Source organism: Poecilia reticulata, chromosome 21 (assembly GCF_904066995.2).
Source record: "Poecilia reticulata chromosome 21, P_reticulata-male-v2, whole genome shotgun sequence".
Lineage (NCBI taxonomy): Eukaryota > Metazoa > Chordata > Actinopteri > Cyprinodontiformes > Poeciliidae > Poecilia > Poecilia reticulata.
Genome location: NC_088850.1, coordinates 1840986 through 1860844, shown reverse-complemented (window position 1 = coordinate 1860844; position 19859 = coordinate 1840986).

The following is a 19859-nucleotide window of genomic DNA, read 5'->3' as shown; positions in this document are numbered from 1 at the left end:
ATGGGAAAAAAAAATCCTCCAGCTGCAACTGATTCAGAAGCTGCTGCTTGTGTTCTCACTAAAACCAGGAAGTTAGAGCACATAGCACCAGTTCTACAGTCTCTACACTGGCTCCCTGTACTTCACAGAATAGACTTTAAGACACTGTTGTTAGTTGATAAATCACTGAACGGCTTAAACATCTGCTGCTGGATCAACCTTCCAGACCTCTCAGATCTTCTGGTTCTGATTCTGCTCTGCATCCCCAGAACCAGAACCAAACGAGGAGAAGCAGCATTCAGCTTCTATGCACCACAAATCTGGTGGTGCATAGATTTGTGCAACTGTGTGACAGTTGATGGTTTATCCTTAATTCAGTTTATCAAAATGCATCAACCTTGTTGCTTCCTAGCTAAAAGCAATAATTTGTCACAAAGTTTGAGTTCCTTTGAATCTAGACCTCCGATACCCTTCAGTCCAATTTTAATTGGAGTTTGAAGGATTAATTGATATTAAACCCCTCCCCCTTTCCTGTGACCGGAAATTCCCCCACGAACAAAGACTTTAATCATACGGGAACTATGTAACCTTCTGACCTCCCTCTGACCATCTGCTCACCGTTAACTCCTCCCGAACTCTTTGAATTAACCAATAAGAATCATTTACTTGTAAGTGAATAAATAAATATACTATATTCTAAACCATGTTGAAATAGATTAGGAATAATGTAACTATTTTAAACAGATTGTCATGCTGCGTGTGCGTGCGTGTGTATCTGTCATTAAAGAATGGGGCCGGGGAGTCTTGCTGCATGCTGTGTCCTCAAGCATGAGAAACCCACAGGATACGTCAGACATTCCTTCTGACAATAGCTTACAGTGCATTATTTGATGTTAGACTACCTCTGAAGGAAAACAACAGTTTAACTGTTTTACTACAATATTTAGCTTACGGTGCGTTATTTGTTTTTGAACAACAGACTTTTAGCTAGGTATGAGGGATACCCTCAGAAAGAAAACAACAATTTAACTGTTGACTGGCCCCTCAACATTACATAGCAGGACAATACCTGTCCGGATCTACAAGAACAGTTACAAAAAACAGAAATACAAGAAACAGTGGTCTTAATTCAAACCTCAGACTGATCCCCTGTCTAAAGGAACCTCAGACTGAAGAACTTTCAGCCTCCAAGTCACTTAAACTGGCTCTTTTAAACACCAGATCTCTCTGTGAGCTCCATTAATTAATGCGTTCATCACTGAGCATAATATTGGATGTTTTATTTCTGACAGAAAAATGGCTGAATGACAATAATGAAGCAATCGTACTAATTGAATCAACACCTCCTACGTACAATTTTTTAAGTGAGAATAGAAAACACAAAAAAGGCGGAGGCGTGGCTTCAATATTTAAGAATACCATAAACTGTAGTAAAATCTCTTTGGGTGATTTTATGTCTTTTGAGTATCTTGGAATCGAGGTAAAAGGCCACAAACGAACTTTGACACTAACTCTATACAAAACACCAACATATGTGGAAAATTTCTTTGAGGACTTGAATGAGCTTCTACCTCTCATATGCATTGATTATGATTGTTTGATAATTGTCGGCGATTTCAACATTCATGTTGACAACCCCCAAGACCGAGGGGCTAAAAAGCTGTTTAATATATTAGAGAGTTTTGGTTTAACACAACATGTCAAACAAGCAACACACACTCAGGGACACACACTGGACCTGGTTATCAGTAAGGGTGTGAATATTTCCAATGTCTCTGTAACTGATGTCGCCTGTCGGATCATTTTGCTGTTTTCTTTGACAGTTCTTTATCCGTTAACCCACTTGGACAAAAAGTTACTATCACAAAACTTACTTTCACAGAAAACACAGCAGAAACATTTAATCAAATCTACTCTTCTTCCTCACCTTTAAGTTATAATGACGTAGATAAGTTGGTGGGTGATTTTCAGTGCAAACTTTCAGATATCATTGATTACATTGCCCCCACTAAAGTGAAGGTTGTGACTGGTAGGAAGAAATCTCCATGGAGAAATGCACAAACAGTTCAATCTGCAAGACAACTCTGCCGCAGGGCGTAAAGGTCAACTGCACGTTTATTATGACATCTACAAGGAAAGACTACGTAACTATCACACAACACTAAAACATGCAAGAGAGGCTTTCTTTGCAGATGTCATAAAAAAAACATTAACAGTGCTCGAGCTTTATTTGCCACTGTTGACAGGCTCACAAATCCTCCTATGACGTTGCCACCTGAACTTCAATCTGTTGCTGCCTGCAACAAGTTTTCAAGTTTCTTTTCAGATAAAATTCAAAAGATCAGAGGATTAATCTGCACATCCACTCCAAAGACAGTACCAATGCTGGGCCCAAACAAAAAAATGCAGGAAAAATGACCCAATTTCAACTACTAAATTATAAAACCCTAGAAGAAATTATAAGTCAATAAAGCTCCAGTTCCTGCTGTCTGGATGTCCTACACACACATTTCTTTAAGAAAGTCCTGCCTGTCGTTGCTAATGATCTGATCCAAATAGTAACTCACCGCTCTCTTCAGGTGTTTTTCCCCCAGGCTATGAAAACAGCAGTTATCAAACCACTGTTAAAAAAGAACAATCTGGACAAATCACTACTGCAGAATTACAGGTCGACCTCTGACCTCTGACCTCCCATTCATCAGCAAAATTATTGAAAAAGCAGCTTTTAAACAATTAAATAACTTCCTAACAATAATGAATCGCTTTGACTCCTTCCAGTCTGGTTTTTGTGCTCACCACAGCACGGAGACGGCCTAGTCAAAGTGTTCAATGATATCCATATAAATACAGACTGTGGGAGAACCACAGTGCTGGTTCTGTTGGACCTCAGTGTTAGAGAGACTATATATACCACCTTCTGTCAAATTTTAATCCGAGTTTGATGGATTAAACGTTATCAAAGCCCGCCCCCTTTAAATACCCCCTCCCCCTTCCCCCATAGGACGTTTGTGACCTCCTGACCTTCCCCCATGGAAAGTTTGTGACCTCCCCCTCCCCCCATAGGACGTTTGTGACCCTGTGACCTCCGATACCCTTAAGTCAAATTTTAATCGGAGTTTGAAGGATTAATTGATATTAAACCCCTCCCCCTTTCCTGTGACCGGAAATTCCCCCACGAACAAAGACTTTAATCATACGGGAACTATGTAACCTTCTGACCTCCCTCTGACCATCTGCTCACCGTTAACTCCTCCCGAACTCTTTGAATTAACCAATAAGAATCATTTACTTGTAAGTGAATAAATAAATATACTATATTCTAAACCATGTTGAAATAGATTAGGAATAATGTAACTATCTCAGGTTTTAAACAGATTGTCATGCTGTGTCCTCAAGCATGAGAAACCCACAGGATACGTCAGACATTCCTTCTGACAATAGCTTACAGTGCATTATTTGATGTTAGACAACCTCTGAAGGAAAACAACAGTTTAACTGTTTTACTACAATATTTAGCTTACGGTGCGTTATTTGGTGTTGGACAACAGACTTATAGTCTGGTAAGAGGGACTGACCTCTGTCCAGCACACCAAAGTATTTGTGTGTCCCTGCATAAGAGCGGGTAGAAAACTCTGAAGGACAACAACAGTTTAACTGTTTTACTGCAATATTTAGCTTACGGTGCGTTATTTGTTTTTGGACAACAGACGTTTAGCTAGGTATGAGGGATACCCTCAGAAGGAAAACAACAATTTAACTGTTTGACTGTAAATATTCAGCTTACGGTGCATTATTTGGTGTTGTTGTGACCAATGTTGTGATAAATGAGGGTGGAAAATGACTAAGGAAAAAAGTCTGTCAGGTTCTATATTTAGAACCTTGTAAATACACAATGCGGCATTTACCCCCATTTTCCACCCTCATTTGTTTATTTTACATCAATGGGATATTAAAAGTCTTGTTCTTTAAAACTGTTTAAGGAGTCTTGATTTCATGTCTTCCAGACTCTGTCTCAGTCTGACATACGTGGGTTTTTGGCTGACTTTTTTCTTTGTGATCTGAGACACATAATAGGAAAGATACAGTTACAAGATTTAATAATGAAGCAACTTTTGGTCCTATGCAGTATAATTGACCGTGGAATATTTACCAGGTAGTAGATGAAACGTTGATTTTTTTTTTTTCAAATTGTAATTTTCCTGAGCCAGATTCAGGAGCAAGAATGTTTTCACAAGCCTTTTTTCTCATGACTTTATGTTGATTCTTATACGGTCCAGTCCGTTGGGCAAATTGTAACCTTTCTTAAAACAATTCAGTTGATTTAAATTACACTAATTTATAATAGGTAATCTCGAGACAATTTACAAAAAAGTCATTTCCATTCTACTTAACAGTGCAGCAATTAAAATGTATTAAGTCAGTAAAAAAAAAAAAAGTTAAGTTATCTGAGTTAAAAATGCAGATTGTATCGTGTCATTGACTTGTTATTGACTTGACTTGTTTATATGCTTCCCCCTGTTCAAATTACTTTTACCCTGTAATGTCTGATTTGATCTATATTTTCAGGGGGACCCTGTGGAACCAACATGTACATTTGCTGCCTTCTTTTTTTTGTATCTTTATTACTGGACACAACTGGAGTTCCATAAAGTCTCGTAGTAAAAGTCACATTAAGAAGCAACCAGAACGCCTCATGCTGAACCGATCCTCAACACAACCATCCTCCAACGTTTGTTTAACATGTCAGAGTTTTAACAAGAAAGAAAAACACAGAGAACTACCGGTGAAATTGTTACTTTATAAGTCACAAGTGTACATTTTATCTTTAGGTGTTATTTTTATCTTTAGGTTTTATGTAACACCATGCTAATAACCTACATGATAGTTGGTAAATAATATAACACTGAACACAAATTCTAATCATTAATCTCTACTGTATCTGCTCCTTTCTTCTTCTTCTGCAGCCCCTGAATTAACAGGAACAACTGATATTTGTCCGTTCTGTAAGAAAAAAAAAAAGTTTTGTTTCTTTTACATTGTTGTTTTTAGAGCACACAAATGATACAGTACTTAATAAATTAAAATAAAAGTTGTTCATTATATTCATTTAGCCACCAAAGGAAAGTTATTAGTTATACTCTACAATTCAGAGGGGAAAAGGTTTTAGACATGTTAATGAGATCCACATTTTTTCAAAGTTTTGACAAACCTTGAAGTGTCTTCAGCTCGTGGAGTCGTTTCAGTAAAGTTAGCGTTCGTGGAGGGAAACTTGCTGTCGCTGTTCTGCTCAGTGAGAAAGTTACTAATGTCAGAAAAATCTGCTGTCGTGTCATGAGCTGGAAAAAAAAATCAACAAGCATGTTAGCAAAAATAGAAGTCGCATCGTATTTTCACTTAAGACTTATAAAATAGTTTCATGATTTTGGTTATGGTTGTAGAATTTAAACTGAGGTAACACTAAACAATAAATCGTTGGGTAGATAGTGTGAAAAAGAGGAGATATTAAAGACATAAATGGCTGAAAATGCATCCATTGTTGAAAATAAATCAAACTCATGTAACAGTGTAATGATTCACCTCTGAAACACTTTGAGTCACCAAGCTTTATGCTTTTCAAACCGTTGCTATTTGGTCAGTTTGATTTCAGAAGAGCCGATGATATTTTTTATTACAGAAACATAAAATTTACTCTTAAAATTTACTCATCCTTAAAAGATGACTAGAACAAGACTCACTGCGTACACTGATGGCGATGAGTTTGGCCAAAAGTTTAACATTCAGGATTCCCAAAGCCACGCAGAGGCAGAGCCTCTCTTTGGAGCTGCTCGAACCTTAACAAAAACCTGAACCTTAGCAAAATGTAATGCAGTACATGCTAGATTTATCTGTAACGTTTTTCTTACCTGTGTGATTAGATGCAGTTTGTCTAACAGGCTCCATGTTGACGTAAATTTCCTCCATCGCTTCAGACTCAGTGCTGCTTTAAACACTGACTATAAAATCCACTGCAGTCGTGGAACTAAGTGAAAAACTGTGGGAAAGAGGTGAGATGTGTCTGGAGTTCAACATAAAAAAGTAAAATATTTTGGAGATAACAGTCAAATAAAGAAATTCATGAGTGCGGTTTCAGTATTATTTTCTTAAATATCTTACACAACATAAGATTCTTGAAGGTTTCAGTAGTTTCATAAGTTCATATTTGCTGATTCGGTTCTGTATCAATGAATATTTATTTCTCCTTTGTTTTCCTTCAGCTCAGTTAATCCTACTCATAATAAACACATTACACTTTTTTATCTATGAAGAAAATAATTGACTTTTACATTCATGCACAACTTTGCTTTCTGTCGTATGGTATCAAAAATTAAAAATAGTTTTAAATCACTGATATACGGATGAAAAATACATCTGATGTGATGTTCCTGCTCCTTGTGTCCAAACATTTCCTAAAGGGTAATAAATTGTTGGAGCAGATGACTGCAGATGACTGTATGAACCCAACAGTTTTATGGGTCTCATTCTGTCCTGATAACTAGTCATAGTCTTTCTCCCAGTAAATACAGCTATCATCTTTGTATTTTTATTTCTAAATCCTCGTTTAACCCTAATCCTTGTCTTCTCACTGTCTCACTCCAGTAGCAGAAACACTAACATTAAGAAACAACAATCCACAAATTGCATTATTATCAAACTTCTATAACCACTGGATCGAATAATTATAAAATTGTATGTATTTATTCATAGTTTAAAGATATATACTTTTAGGACTGTCGTTTAGTAAAAAGCTGCATGAGCTGTCTACTAGTGTCTAAAACTCAGTCACCATGTCTTCTCATCTTCTGAGGGAGATCAACAGTTTGACAAACAGCTTGCTTTGTGAAGCACCGCCTCACTGGGAGGGAATCGAAAGGCTAACATGCCAATCAGGTGCAAGTTGGGTGGGTTAAAGTAAGAAAAACCATGTAGTGCATTCATAGCATGAAGACCAGCAAGCAAAGCTTTCACAGAATGAATTCTGTAGAATATCAGAGTACAGGAGATACAAGATAGAAGATTTGATTGAATCAAGACATTGTCCAGAAGTTCAGACTGGGAAGCTAACTGGAACATTGCTAGCCAAGTATGTGGAGCAGGAAAATAGGTTGTAGTTACTTAAATTTATCCAAACCAGTTGCCTCAAAAGATTCAATTACTGCAACATGTAAAAGACAAGTGTAGTTACATGGTGTGATTTTGGCAAACAATATTCTTAAACTCATCCAAAATATTATTCAATGCAAAATTTATTTTACTTTCTGCTTACAGCAGCAATATATTTACTACATATCATTACATGACATAGTTGTACTGTTCAAAACCTCTCGGTTTGCTTGAGTAGAAATGGAGTAATGTCTGTATATGTTAAAATGTTAAACATTTACCACCCAAAATCCTTACTACTTTCAAATAGTTAACTTTTTATTTTATTCTAGTTGTTGCAGACTCAACTGAAATAGATTAACTTGTAAAGCATCTTTTTTTTCTTTTTTAAATCCAAAAGTTCCTGCCGCTTATTTAAGATGAGTACAAACAACAAGTTGTTGAGAATTTAGTGATGTTCACTTGAATTCTTTAATTAAGCAGAATGCTTTATTTTACAGTGAGGAAGGCCGGGGTCTAGCTTTAGCAGACGGTTGGAGGCATCTGACCCGCGCTTCAAACTCAGTACCTGCTTGCTCTCAGGTAACAATTTGGTAAGATTAAATTTAGTTGGCTAAAGAAAGTCAGACGGTTCATTACGAGTGAAATCCCTTGAGGTAGTCAAGTTTCTTGTTTGTTCAGATCTTGCTAGTCATTTCCATAGTATGATTACTAATTAACAGTTGATTCTTTTGTGTCTAATTGCAATCTAATTATTCAGTTCACAATTGAAGTTTTATTATCAGGATTCTGCAAATACAATATTTTCATAGTATATTTCAATCATTCCTTTCATACATTCGAAGCTCCCTAAAAAGGATACATTATCTTTCTGTGAACTATAATTTTGATTCCTTTGAGTATCATGATATTTTACGAAGTCTGACTGATATGATCTTCTTGAACACATACTGATGCTTCACATTGATCATTTATAAGCTTATCAGTTACAGCTACTCATTAGTTACTGTCTGTTAGTGAACATTAGTGAACAGACAGCATCAAAAGCTGTAGATTCTTTTAAAGGTAACAAAACAATTTACCACATTGTGACCAACTCTCTGAGCCTGGTTGTGTAGTGAGCATGTTTTATTATAGGTAAAGTGTAGCAATAGCAAGTCAATGTTATTATAAGTAGGACCAGGTGTCAGAAGATGCAAGTAAGTCTCTGTGAGAGGGGCTACTTGAGAAAAAAAACTAAGATTCACTGATTGAATTGTTAGTTGATAGCCAGCATATATTTGAATTTGTGCAACAAACATTGAAAGGAAAGCAAAAACTATATAAAACCTGAATGATCATTCAGTTTGATAAATATTTACATAGAGCATCATTCAATAAATTGATAGAAATCTAAGTGCTCACATCAAAACATCAAATCTAAATAAATAGAAATTGTACTAAATACAGACTGATGGTTAACATTGATCATTTATAAGTTTTTAGTAGTGAAACCTTAACAACTACATGTGTACTGTATTTTGTTAGTGAACACACTTAAGCATGTAAGTTAACAAATGGAAGGAAAGAATCATTAGTATCAAAAAACAAACAACGTATAAGTCAGAGACAAAAGCTGTACGTAATTTTAAAGGTAACAAAATGTTGGAGCAACTCTTGGAGCGTGGTGGTGCAGTGTAAAAACTTTAAACTTTGGGGAGAACTGAAAGATAAATATGAGCAGTAGCCTCACCTGGGCCTGTTTAGTCCCTGTCACATATAAATTTACAGATGAGGAACTTTTACTGAAATGTATCACACTAGCAAGTGTTGAAGAAAACAAATCTATAAGTTTCAACCAACCATTACTATTTTGGAGAAAGCATGAAGCACTGAAAAGATCAGTGTTGATTCAACAGCAGGAAAAAGACTGAAGCAAAGTAGAATTCACAATGATGTGAGGACAAATCCTGGAAAGGCAGCGATGTTAGAGTTTGTCTTTCACTTTCACTGCAGAAAACTAAAATTTACATTTGAGTAGCCGCATGTAGGCCTGTTTACTACTTGCTACATATCTTTAAGAAATACAATTACAGATGAAGAACTTTTACTGAAATGTATCACACTAGCAGGTGTTACAGAAAAGTATCTATAGAGTTTAAAATTTAAGTGACTGTTTTCGGAACGGATGAAGGAAATTACAAACTCAGTCAGTACTGACTAGTCGTGCTACCTTAAATATTGCTGTCTGACATATCCTGTGGGTTTCTCATGCTTGAGCACACACACACACACACACACACACATACTGGTTTTGGTGTATTAGCAGGACACTTTTTTCAAATTAGTTTTTTGCAACACTAAACGGACACTCTTTTCCACTTATGCTAGAAAGACGTAGTAAGTTGTCAAAAATCTTGTTAGAGCTACACAACATAGATCTCACTTAAAAATTTAGATACACACATCGGAACTCAAAATACAAGAACCTGACCCAATGCTGTATTAAAAGAACAAACAATAATGAGGTGCTTGGCTCCGCCCATGACACCAACAGTAATTGTCAAGGCCAATTTTATTTATCAGGACCATGGCATACACATACAAAAAAACATAAAATTTATGTGCATTAAGAAGTCCAAAAATGGAAATATGGACTATAACTAGTCCATATTTCTGTGGAGTGCATCTGTCATCCCATGAGATGTCTGAATCATCTATGGAATCAGGAACATACTCCTCTTCTGATGAAGTCACCTCACTTGAACTTTGTTCTGGACAGATCTGTTGATTAAAAACATATTTTGTATACATTGAAAGCATTTCAGCAAGAATATTTCTACTAAAAGCTTACCACTAGAAGTTCAGTGATGTCCTTTTATTTACAATAACACATTTTGTACCAGGACTGGTTGTAAACTAGACAGAGAAAAATAAGAATTGACAAAGGGAGGTAGCATACGTATTTAAAAAGTCAGTGCTGCACTATGACTCAATTTCAACATACAGCACAACTACACATGGAACATTTTTTTAGAAGTGTTCCTGTGGGATCATATTCAAACGATGAACTAACATGAAGGGATGAACACTGAATGATTGTTTCTAAAAAATAAAAATAAACCATGTCCACCTAATGTATGAACCTATCCAGTTTATTACAGAGGATCCATGTGTCTGTGTTCATCTAAATTTAACTTTCATTCTTTTCTACATGTAATTTCAAAACTCAGTCCTCCAAATTTCTGCACCTTACATAAGTAAGTAAACACACAACACCAGTGTGTTTGAATAGTACTTAATATTATTTTAATGACTTTATATAAGAAACAAAGTTGGTTGTCGGAGACCAAAATTACCTCTGGAGGGTTGGTTGAACAGGATCCGCATACATCCACGTCACCAGCCTGACACAGTTCATCTTTGGAAATCTGAAATGTAAAGAACACTCACTAAATGTGAGTTTGTTGCCAATGTAGAAAACAGTCCTCCCTATTCCTGCACCTTACATTTTGAGTATTACACAGGACCTGTGTGTATGTGCACTCCTAAATGTGACTTTCATTCTTCTGTACTTGTAATTTCAATACTCAGTCCTCCCTATTCCTGTACCTTACATTTTGAGTATTACACAGGACCCATGTGTATTTGCGTTTCTAAATGTAATTTTCATTCTTTTCTACCTGTAATTTCAAAATTCAGGTTTCCAAATTTCTGCAACTTACATGATAAGTATTACACAAGACCAGTGTGTATGTGCACTCCTAAATGTGACTTTCATTTTTTTGTACTTGTAATTTCAATACTCAGTCCTCCCTATTCCTGCACCTTACATTTTGAGTATTACACAGGACCTGGGTGTATATGTGCTTCTAAATGAAACTTTCATTCTTTTCTACTTGTAATTTCAAACCTCAGTTCTCCCCTTTTATGCAGCTTACATAGCAAGTGTTATGCAAGACTTGTGTGTTTGAACAGTACTTAACATCATATCAAAAACTGTATTTTAGAAAATAAGTTGGTTGTTGGAAACCAAAATTACCTCTGGATGGTTGATTGAACAGGACCCGCATGAATCCATGTCACCAGCCTGACACGGTTCATCTTTGGAAATCTGAAATATAAAGAACACTCACTGAATATGAGTTTGTTCCCAATTTAGAAAACAGTCCTCCCTATTCCTGCCCCTTACATTTTGAGTATTACACAGGACCTTTGTGTATGTGCACTTCTAAATGCAACTTTCATTCTTCTGTACTTGTAATTTCAAAACTTAGACCTCCTTATTCCGGAACCTTACATTTTGAGTATTACGCAGGACCTGTGTGTATGTGTGCTTCTAATGTAACTTTCATTCTTTTGTACATGTAATTTGAAAACTCAGTCCTCCCTTTTTATGCAGCTTACATATCATGTATTACACAAGACCTGTGTGTTTGAACCGTACTTAACAGTCATCCCCAACCACAGGGCTGCGGATCAGTACCAGTCCGTGAACCAATTGGTACCAGGCCGCACAAGAAAAATATTTTTGTGTTGCATATTGTCTGAGTCTGGAGGATCGTTTATTTTGAAAACCCTTTAACCGGATTCTCTCGGTTACGTCTTGTGCACCAACATTGAGCCCACAATGAGTAAGAAAGCAATGTCTTTGGAAAGTTTCTTTGGAAAAGGGGAAAAGGACCAGAGACAGGAGAGTGGATTTATCCTGGACCTGTAGGTGACTCCCATGTTCCAAGCCTGCTCTGCGTAATATGTACCGGCTTACAAATGAGACAATGAAGCTTCAAACTGCTTTGCCATTACAGACCAAGCACCCTCTGCATTGTGTGTCATCGTTTCTGAGGTGGGATCATCTCATTGCAGAGAAACAAGCTCAGGACTCCCATTAATTAGTCATTGTCGTAAATTAAAATTTTCATGAAAATAAATATTCATTTTTGTGGCATTTTCAAATCTTATTTTGAAGGGATGTGTGAACCTTAGCATAGCGACCAGAGTCTGAGAGTGTTATGGCAGTGATCGAGACGAGAAAAGAGGAGTATAGCTTGTAAGTTTCAAGTCTGGTTCACACAGCAAGATTTTAGTCAGATTGTCAGACGATTTTCCAAATTCTGTGACCACAGAGGTGATAAATGTACAACAGGTTTGTGTGTCCAGCCACATAACAAGAGCAAATCTTGCCATGTGAGCAGGCTTTAGTACAAAATGATGTCACAACTACAATCTACCTGCAATGCATATAGCTAGTGTAAGCATCAAGCCTTGACTGAATGAATAGCCTTGTGTCACGTTAATTTAATGATGGATAGCTGAAAAGTTACCGGGTTTATAAACTGTGGTAGCAGTTTTGCTCCAACTCCACTTCTCATCATTTCTGTGGATATTCTTTGTACGAAATGCTGAATAAACATTCATGCCGTTTCCACATATCTCCGATATCCACCGGACTCATTTGGGCATGTCAGCTTAGCTGTTTGGGATTCCCCTCCATGAGCTACGTCATCGCGCTTTCTGATTGGCTGCCTGTCAAATTGAACAGGTTGAGTTCTAGCTTCCAATAAAGAAAAACCTTACAAGCTGTGAGAATATGCCCGATTTTAGATCGGAGCAGTCCCAATGTTCCAACGACTGGATGCGATCAGTGTTAGCATGCCACAGATGGCAGGATGAACGGTTACGATTATCGCAAGCAACGTTCTAAGATTGTTGTAAGGGGAAATTCAGGGTAAAAAAAAGAAGAACCCGAGCCGCAGAAAAATTGCAAAGTCTTCACCGGTCCGCAGTGATAAAAAGGATGGGGACCACTGGTACTTAATATCATTTCAAAGACTTTATTTTAGAAAATAAGTTGGTCGATGGAGACCAAAATTACCTGTGCAAGGTTGGTTGAACAGAATCCGCATGCATTCATGTCACCAGCCTGACACAGTTCATGACTGTTAAGTACGGTTCAAACACACAGGTCTTGTGTAATACATGATATGTAAGCTGCATAAAAAGGGAGGACTGAGTTTTCAAATTACATGTACAAAAGAATGAAAGTTACATTAGAAGCACACATACACACAGGTCCTGCGTAATACTCAAAATGTAAGGTTCCGGAATAAGGAGGTCTAAGTTTTGAAATTACAATCTGAAATGTAAAGAACACTTACTAAATGTGTGTGTTCCCAATGTAGAAAACAGTCCTCCCTATTCCTGCACCTTAAATTTTGAGTATTACACAGGACCTGTGAGTACGTGTCCTTCTCAATGTAACTTTCATTCTTCTGTACTTGTAATTTCGAAACTCAGTCCTCCTTTTTATGCAGCTAACATATCTAGTATTACACAACACATGTGTGTTTGAACAATACTTAATATCATTTCAATTACTTTATTTTAGAGAATAAGTTGGTCGTTGGAGACCAAAATGACCTCTGGAGGGTTGGTTGAACAGGATCCGCATGTGTCTACATCACCAGCCTGACGGTTCATCTTTGGAAATCTGAAATGAAGGGATATACACTGAATGAGTCCATAAATAAAGTCCACCAACTGTATGAGCCTGTCCACTTCTTGTTTTCAACTATAATGAAACCCTGTACTACAACTTGACATATCCTTCAAATATGTCTTCAGTGCTATTTGAATGATTTGTGATAGCATTTTCACACTTATAAGCACCTTTCTTCTCCATGGCCAGTCAGAATCACCATAATTATAAGTGATTTCTTCCCCTGAACCAATATCTTTGAGTGCAAATAAACAGATGAGGTCTTCCATCCACTCTTAACTTTCATTTTGCCGTTTGGGTTCATCTGATCATCATTTACCAGCCTCCCCAATCATCTGTCATGGGGTGTGGTTGATAACGGTGAGGAGATGACGCTAGGCCCAGGTATGATGGAAAACGATGAATTTAATGACAAAGATCTTACAACAAGGAACAACGGGGAAACAGCACGAGGAAAACTGGCAGCACGGAGACAGGTGACATCAATAGACAAGGACCCGACGAAGAACACAGACAACAGGTGAGACTAAATACAAACGGGGCAATCACGGGAACGAGACACAATCAACGGGGAAAGACGCAGAGACAGGACTAACAGGGAACAGGATCACACAGAAACTCAAAAATAAACACATAGAAACACGGATCATGACAGTACCCCCTCCTGTTGGGCGGACTTTTTCCGCCCAACAGAAAAAGTCCAACGATCAAAAAACAACCCAACAGGGTGGGCGGAGGGGCGACGGCAGGAGGGCAAGAGTCCAGAAAACAAAAACTAGATCCAAAACGAAACTCCAACACCGCAAAACCCTCCGGGGGCCGACCACGGCACAGGAGGTAGACCTCTCGTGGGAGGTCCGGCGGGCGGCGACGCAGGAGGCGGAGCTTGAGCCGCGGCGGGCGGCGACGCAGGAGGCGGAGCTTGAGCCGCGGCGGGCTGGTCGGAGCGCCGGCTGCTGCAGGCGCTGGAGACTGGGGCTCGGGCGGAGCAGAGGCCGGGGGACCGGCAGGACGGCCGGGCGGAGCAGAGGCCGGGGGACCGGCAGGACGGCCGGGCGGAGCAGAGGCCGGGGGACCGGCAGGACGGCCGGGCGGAGTCTCGGGCGGAGCGCCGGCTGCTGCGGGGGCTGGGAGCTCGGGCGGAGCGCCGGCTGCTGCGGGGGCTGGGAGCTCTGGAGGGACACTAGGGGGCTCTGGAGGGACACTAGGGGACTCTGGAGGGACACTAGGGGACTCTGGAGGGACACTAGGGGACTCTGGAGGGACACTAGGGGACTCTGGAGGGACACTAGGGGACTCTGGACGCTGCACACCGGCAGCGGGCGCAGGAAGCTCGGGGAGCTGCACGCCGGCAGCGGGCGCAGGAAGCTCGGGGAGCTGCACGCCGGCAGCGGGCGCGGGAAACACCGGAGGCTGCACGCCGGCAGCGGGCGCGGGAAACTCCGGAGGCCAGGCTGCGGCGGCTGGAGACGGGCAGGCTGTGGCAGTTGCTGGAGCTGGGTGGGCTGGCTTAGATCTTGCAGCCAGCACCGCCTTTACTGTCTGCAGTTCCAGTTCTACCTGCCTGAAGAACTCCACCAAGCCCAGCTGAGGGAGAAATGGGACCCACCGGTCCAACTGGATCGCCATACGGGTGGCGGCATTGAGCCGGCTGAAAGGCGCATAGGGCTTGTCCATTTCATCGCCGTATCTCCTGATCTCCCTCATCAGGTAACGACGGTCCGCTGGGTCCATGATGAAGGTGGCGTTCCTCACCGTTTAGTGGTCGGGTCCTTCTGTCATGGGGTGTGGTTGATAACGGTGAGGAGATGACGCTAGGCCCTGGTATGATGGAAAACGATGAATTTAATGACAAAGATCTTACAACAAGGAACAGCGGGGAAACAGCACGAGGAAAACTGGCAGCACGGAGACAGGTGACATCAATAGACAAGGACCCGACGAAGAACACAGACAACAGGTGAGACTAAATACAAACGGGGCAATCACGGGAACGAGACACACCTGGGAGACAATCAACGGGGAAAGACGCAGAGACAGGACTAACAGGGAACAGGATCACACAGAAACTCAAAAATAAACACATAGAAGCACGGATCATGACATCATCCATCCTCTCTGGCAACATCAACACTAAAATATTAGGTATGCAAATAAGAACAATTATACCATGCAATGGAAAGGATTTTGCATATTTGGTGTTTGCACGTCAGAAGAATATTCCTCCACTAACTAAAACTACTTTTACTGATGAAGCTGAAAATGTTTACATCACTGTGTTTAGATGTAAAATAAAAACACAACAACCTTAAAACAGTCGCATACCAAATCTTTTGTCCATTGTACTTGAAATCAAGCATAAGAACCTTGAAATCAACATTTTTCAAAGTCAGTTAATTGGTCTAATTTGATGTCTTTCTGTGATTACTTAAACATTTTTTGTCAACTGAATGCAACTCATTATTTTGTACTTGTAATTTCAAAACTTAGTCCTCATGCATATATACACACATTATATATATATATATATATATATATATATATATATATATATATATATATATAAGCTTTTGTATTTTGAGCAGTTGCTTGTCTCTTTTGGAAAAAGAAAGATGTTCTGATTATAATGATCATCAAACGTGATCTATGCTAATAATGTGTAATATAAAAATTGTTTAAAAGTGAAAGGAAAAAAACAATCCTTTAATAAACACTGGAATCCTGTGCATAATAAAGTCACAACTCACCTTTAAATGAATTGAGGTATTTTACATCAAATCCTTCTTTATCTTCACCTAAGGAGCAATAACAACTGGAATCATGTTTGCTCTCTGACACCTCTTTGCCGACATCATCTGCAAAGATCAGAGAATGTGTTGCCGAGTAACAACATTATACTGTACACCAGGGGTGTCAAACTCCAGGCCTCCAGGGCCAGTGTACTGCAACTTTTACATGTCTGTCTGGTCTAAAACACCTGAAGTATATTACTGAAAAAGCTTCTCAGTGCAGTCAAGTTGATCCAGCCATGTGGCATCAGAAACACATCTAAATGTTGCTGGACACCAGCCCTCAAGACCTTGAGTTTGACACCCCTGCTGTAAATAATATGATTTGATGTTATTTTATGCGAAAATGATGTACTGAAGTACACAGTACTACATAATTGACTTTCTATTGACAGGTTCTCAAAATCTTCAAATATTAAAACATAATTTTAATACTAATGATTATTATCTAGGATAATTTGTGCCTGTGAAATAATATCACTCACTGATGTACAGAAAATGACAAAATACAATTTTATCTAATTCTGGAGTGAGCCACCTTCCCTTTAAACTCTGGTACACTGGCTAACATGGTTGGTAATTACTAGCTAAACTGCTGCAAATCAGATGCTTTGGTGTATCCAAGCATCAAGTAACCTACAACATTCTGCAAAATTACGAAACTATATGTTCTTAAATGTCTTAAGAGATTCTGTATGACTCTTACCTCTTTCTCCACGCAAAACAAATGAAACAAGTTCAATTAATACTAATGGCTTGCACCTGGACTTGTCGGATTGTACCAAGTTGATAGAGGAGGAGGGGTAAAACAAAAGGAGAATTCCATTTTGTTTCTGGAGCACATGAGGTCTGATTTTTTTTCCAGGAACAAGAAAAAATTATTTGAGTAATATTTTGTAACTTCTCCTTGGGCTGCCACCTTATCGTGGTGGAGGGGTTTGAGTGTCCCAATGATCCTAGGAGCTATGCTGTCTGGGGCTTTATGCCCCTGGTAGGGTCACCCAAGGCAGACAGGTCCTAGGTGAGGAACCAGACAAAGCACAGTCCGAAGACCCCTTATGATGAACACAAACTTTAGACTTCGTTTTCCCTCGCCCGGACGCGGGTCACCGGGGCCCCACTCTGGAGCCAGGCCTGGAGGTGGGGCACAATGGCGAGCGCCTGGTGGCCGGGCTTTTACCCACGGAGCCCAGCCGGGCTCAGCCCGAAGAGGAGACGTGGGTGATAGAGATTTTTTGGTATTATCATTTTGTTGTTACTTTAGTTCATATTCAGTCTAATGTTAGTCAGTTTAAAGTGTTCTCTTCCTTAGTGTGTGTGGACTGACCTGGAGGTCACAACTGTTTGTTCATCTTCATGTGAAACAGTTTGACCGAGATTTGAACCGGGCTCAGACCGTAGATCAGATATCGCATCTGGAACTGGGTTGCTAGTTGTTTAGGTAAATTGTTTTACGACCTTTGCTGTGTTTGGGTACGATGTTTTACGTCCTCTGCTGTTTTTCCTCTGCTGTCTATCTTGCCTATCCTCCCTCTTTGAAGTTTGATAATAAAAGACAAGGTGTACCCAAAGATCTTCAGAATGCTCTGTGAACAGCTCGGAGGAGCAGTTGACAGAGTTTTTCTCCTTTTGCAAAAGCTTGGTCATAAAATTCATATACGTTGTCTGTGGTTCTTTTATGTAGGTTCTATGAAAGTACCCATCAGTGGGTCCCCCTTCCGATGGGCTCACCACCTGTCCGAGGGGCCAAAGGGGTCGGGTGCATTGTGCTATGGGCGGCAGCCGAGGGAGAGGACCCTGGCAGTCTGATCCTCGGCTGCAGAAGCTGGCTCTTGGGACATGGAACGTCACCTCTCTGGTGGGGAAGGAACCAGAGCTAGTGTGCGAGGCTGAGAGGTTCTGGCTAGAAATAGTCGGCCTCACCTCGACACATGGCTCTGGTTCTGGAACCAGTCTCCTTGAGAGGGGCTGGACGTACTTCCACTCTGGAGTTTCCCACAGTGAGAGGCGCCGGGCTGGAGTGGGCATACTTGTTGCCCCCCATTTGGGCGCCTGTACGTTGGGGTTCACCCCGTTGAACGAGAGGGTAGCCTCCCTCCGCCTACGGGTGGGGGGACGGGTTCTGACTGTTTGTGCACATGGGCCAAACTGCAGTTCAGATTACCCACCCTTCTTGGAGTCCTTAGAGGTGGTACTGGAGTGTGCCCCTCCTGGGGACTCCCTTGTTCTACTGGGGGACTTCAACGCTCACATGGGCAATGACAGTGAGACCTGGGGAAGCGTGGTTGGGAGGAACGGCCCCCCCGATCTGAACCCAAGTGGTGTTCTGTTGTTGGACTTCTGTGCTCGTCACGGATTGTCCATCACGAACACCATGTTCAGGCATAAGGGCGTCCATATGTGCACTTGGCACCAGGACGCCCTAAGCCGCAGTTCGATGATTGACTTTGTCATCGTCTCATCGGATTTGCGGCTGTATGTCTTGGACACTTGGGTGAAGAGAGGTGCGGAGCTGTCCACTGACTACTACCTGGTGACGAGTTGGTGGGGGAGGAAGCCGGTCAGACCTGGCAGGCCCAAATGTGTAGTGAGGGTCTGCTGGGAATGTCTGGCGGAGTCCCCTGTGAAACGGAGCTTCAACTCTCATCTCCGGCAGAACTTCGAACACGTTCCGGGGGAGGTGGGGGACATTGAGTCTGAGTGGACCATGTTCTATACCTCCATTGCCGAAGCGGCCTATCGGAGCTGCAGACGCAAGGTTGTTGGTGCCTGTCGCGGCAGCAACCCTCGAACCCGTTGGTGGACACCTTCGGTGAGGGATGCTGTCAAGCTGAAGAAGGAGTCCTACCGGGCCTTTTTGGCCTGTGGGACTCCAGAAGCAGCTGATGGGTACCGGCGGGCGAAACGGCATGCAGCTCGGGTTGTCACTGAGGCAAAAACTCGGGCGTGGGAGGAGTTTGGAGAGGCCATGGAGACAGACTTCCGTACGGCTTCGCGGCGATTCTGGTCCACCATCCGGCATCTCAGGAGGGGGAAGCAGTGCAGCACCAACACTGTTTATAGTGGGGATGGAGCGCTGCTGACCTCAACTCGGGACGTTGTGGGCTGGTGGGCAGAATACTTCGAAGACCTCCTCAATCCCACAAACATGCCTTCTGTTGAGGAAGCAGAGCATGGGGACTCTGGGTTGGGCTCTCCAATCTCTGGGGACGAGGTCGCCGAGGTGGTCAAAAAGCTCCTTGGTGGCAGGGCCCCGGGGGTGGATGAGATCCGCCCGGAGTTCCTTAAGGCTCTGGATGTTGCAGGGTTGTGTTGGCTTACACGACTCTGCAATATTGCATGGACATCGGGGGCAGTTCCCCTGGATTGGCAGACTGGGGTGGTGGTCCCCCTGTTTAAAAAGGGGGACCGGAGGGTGTGCTCCAATTACAGGGGGGTCACACTCTTAAGCCTCCCTGGTAAGGTCTATTCAG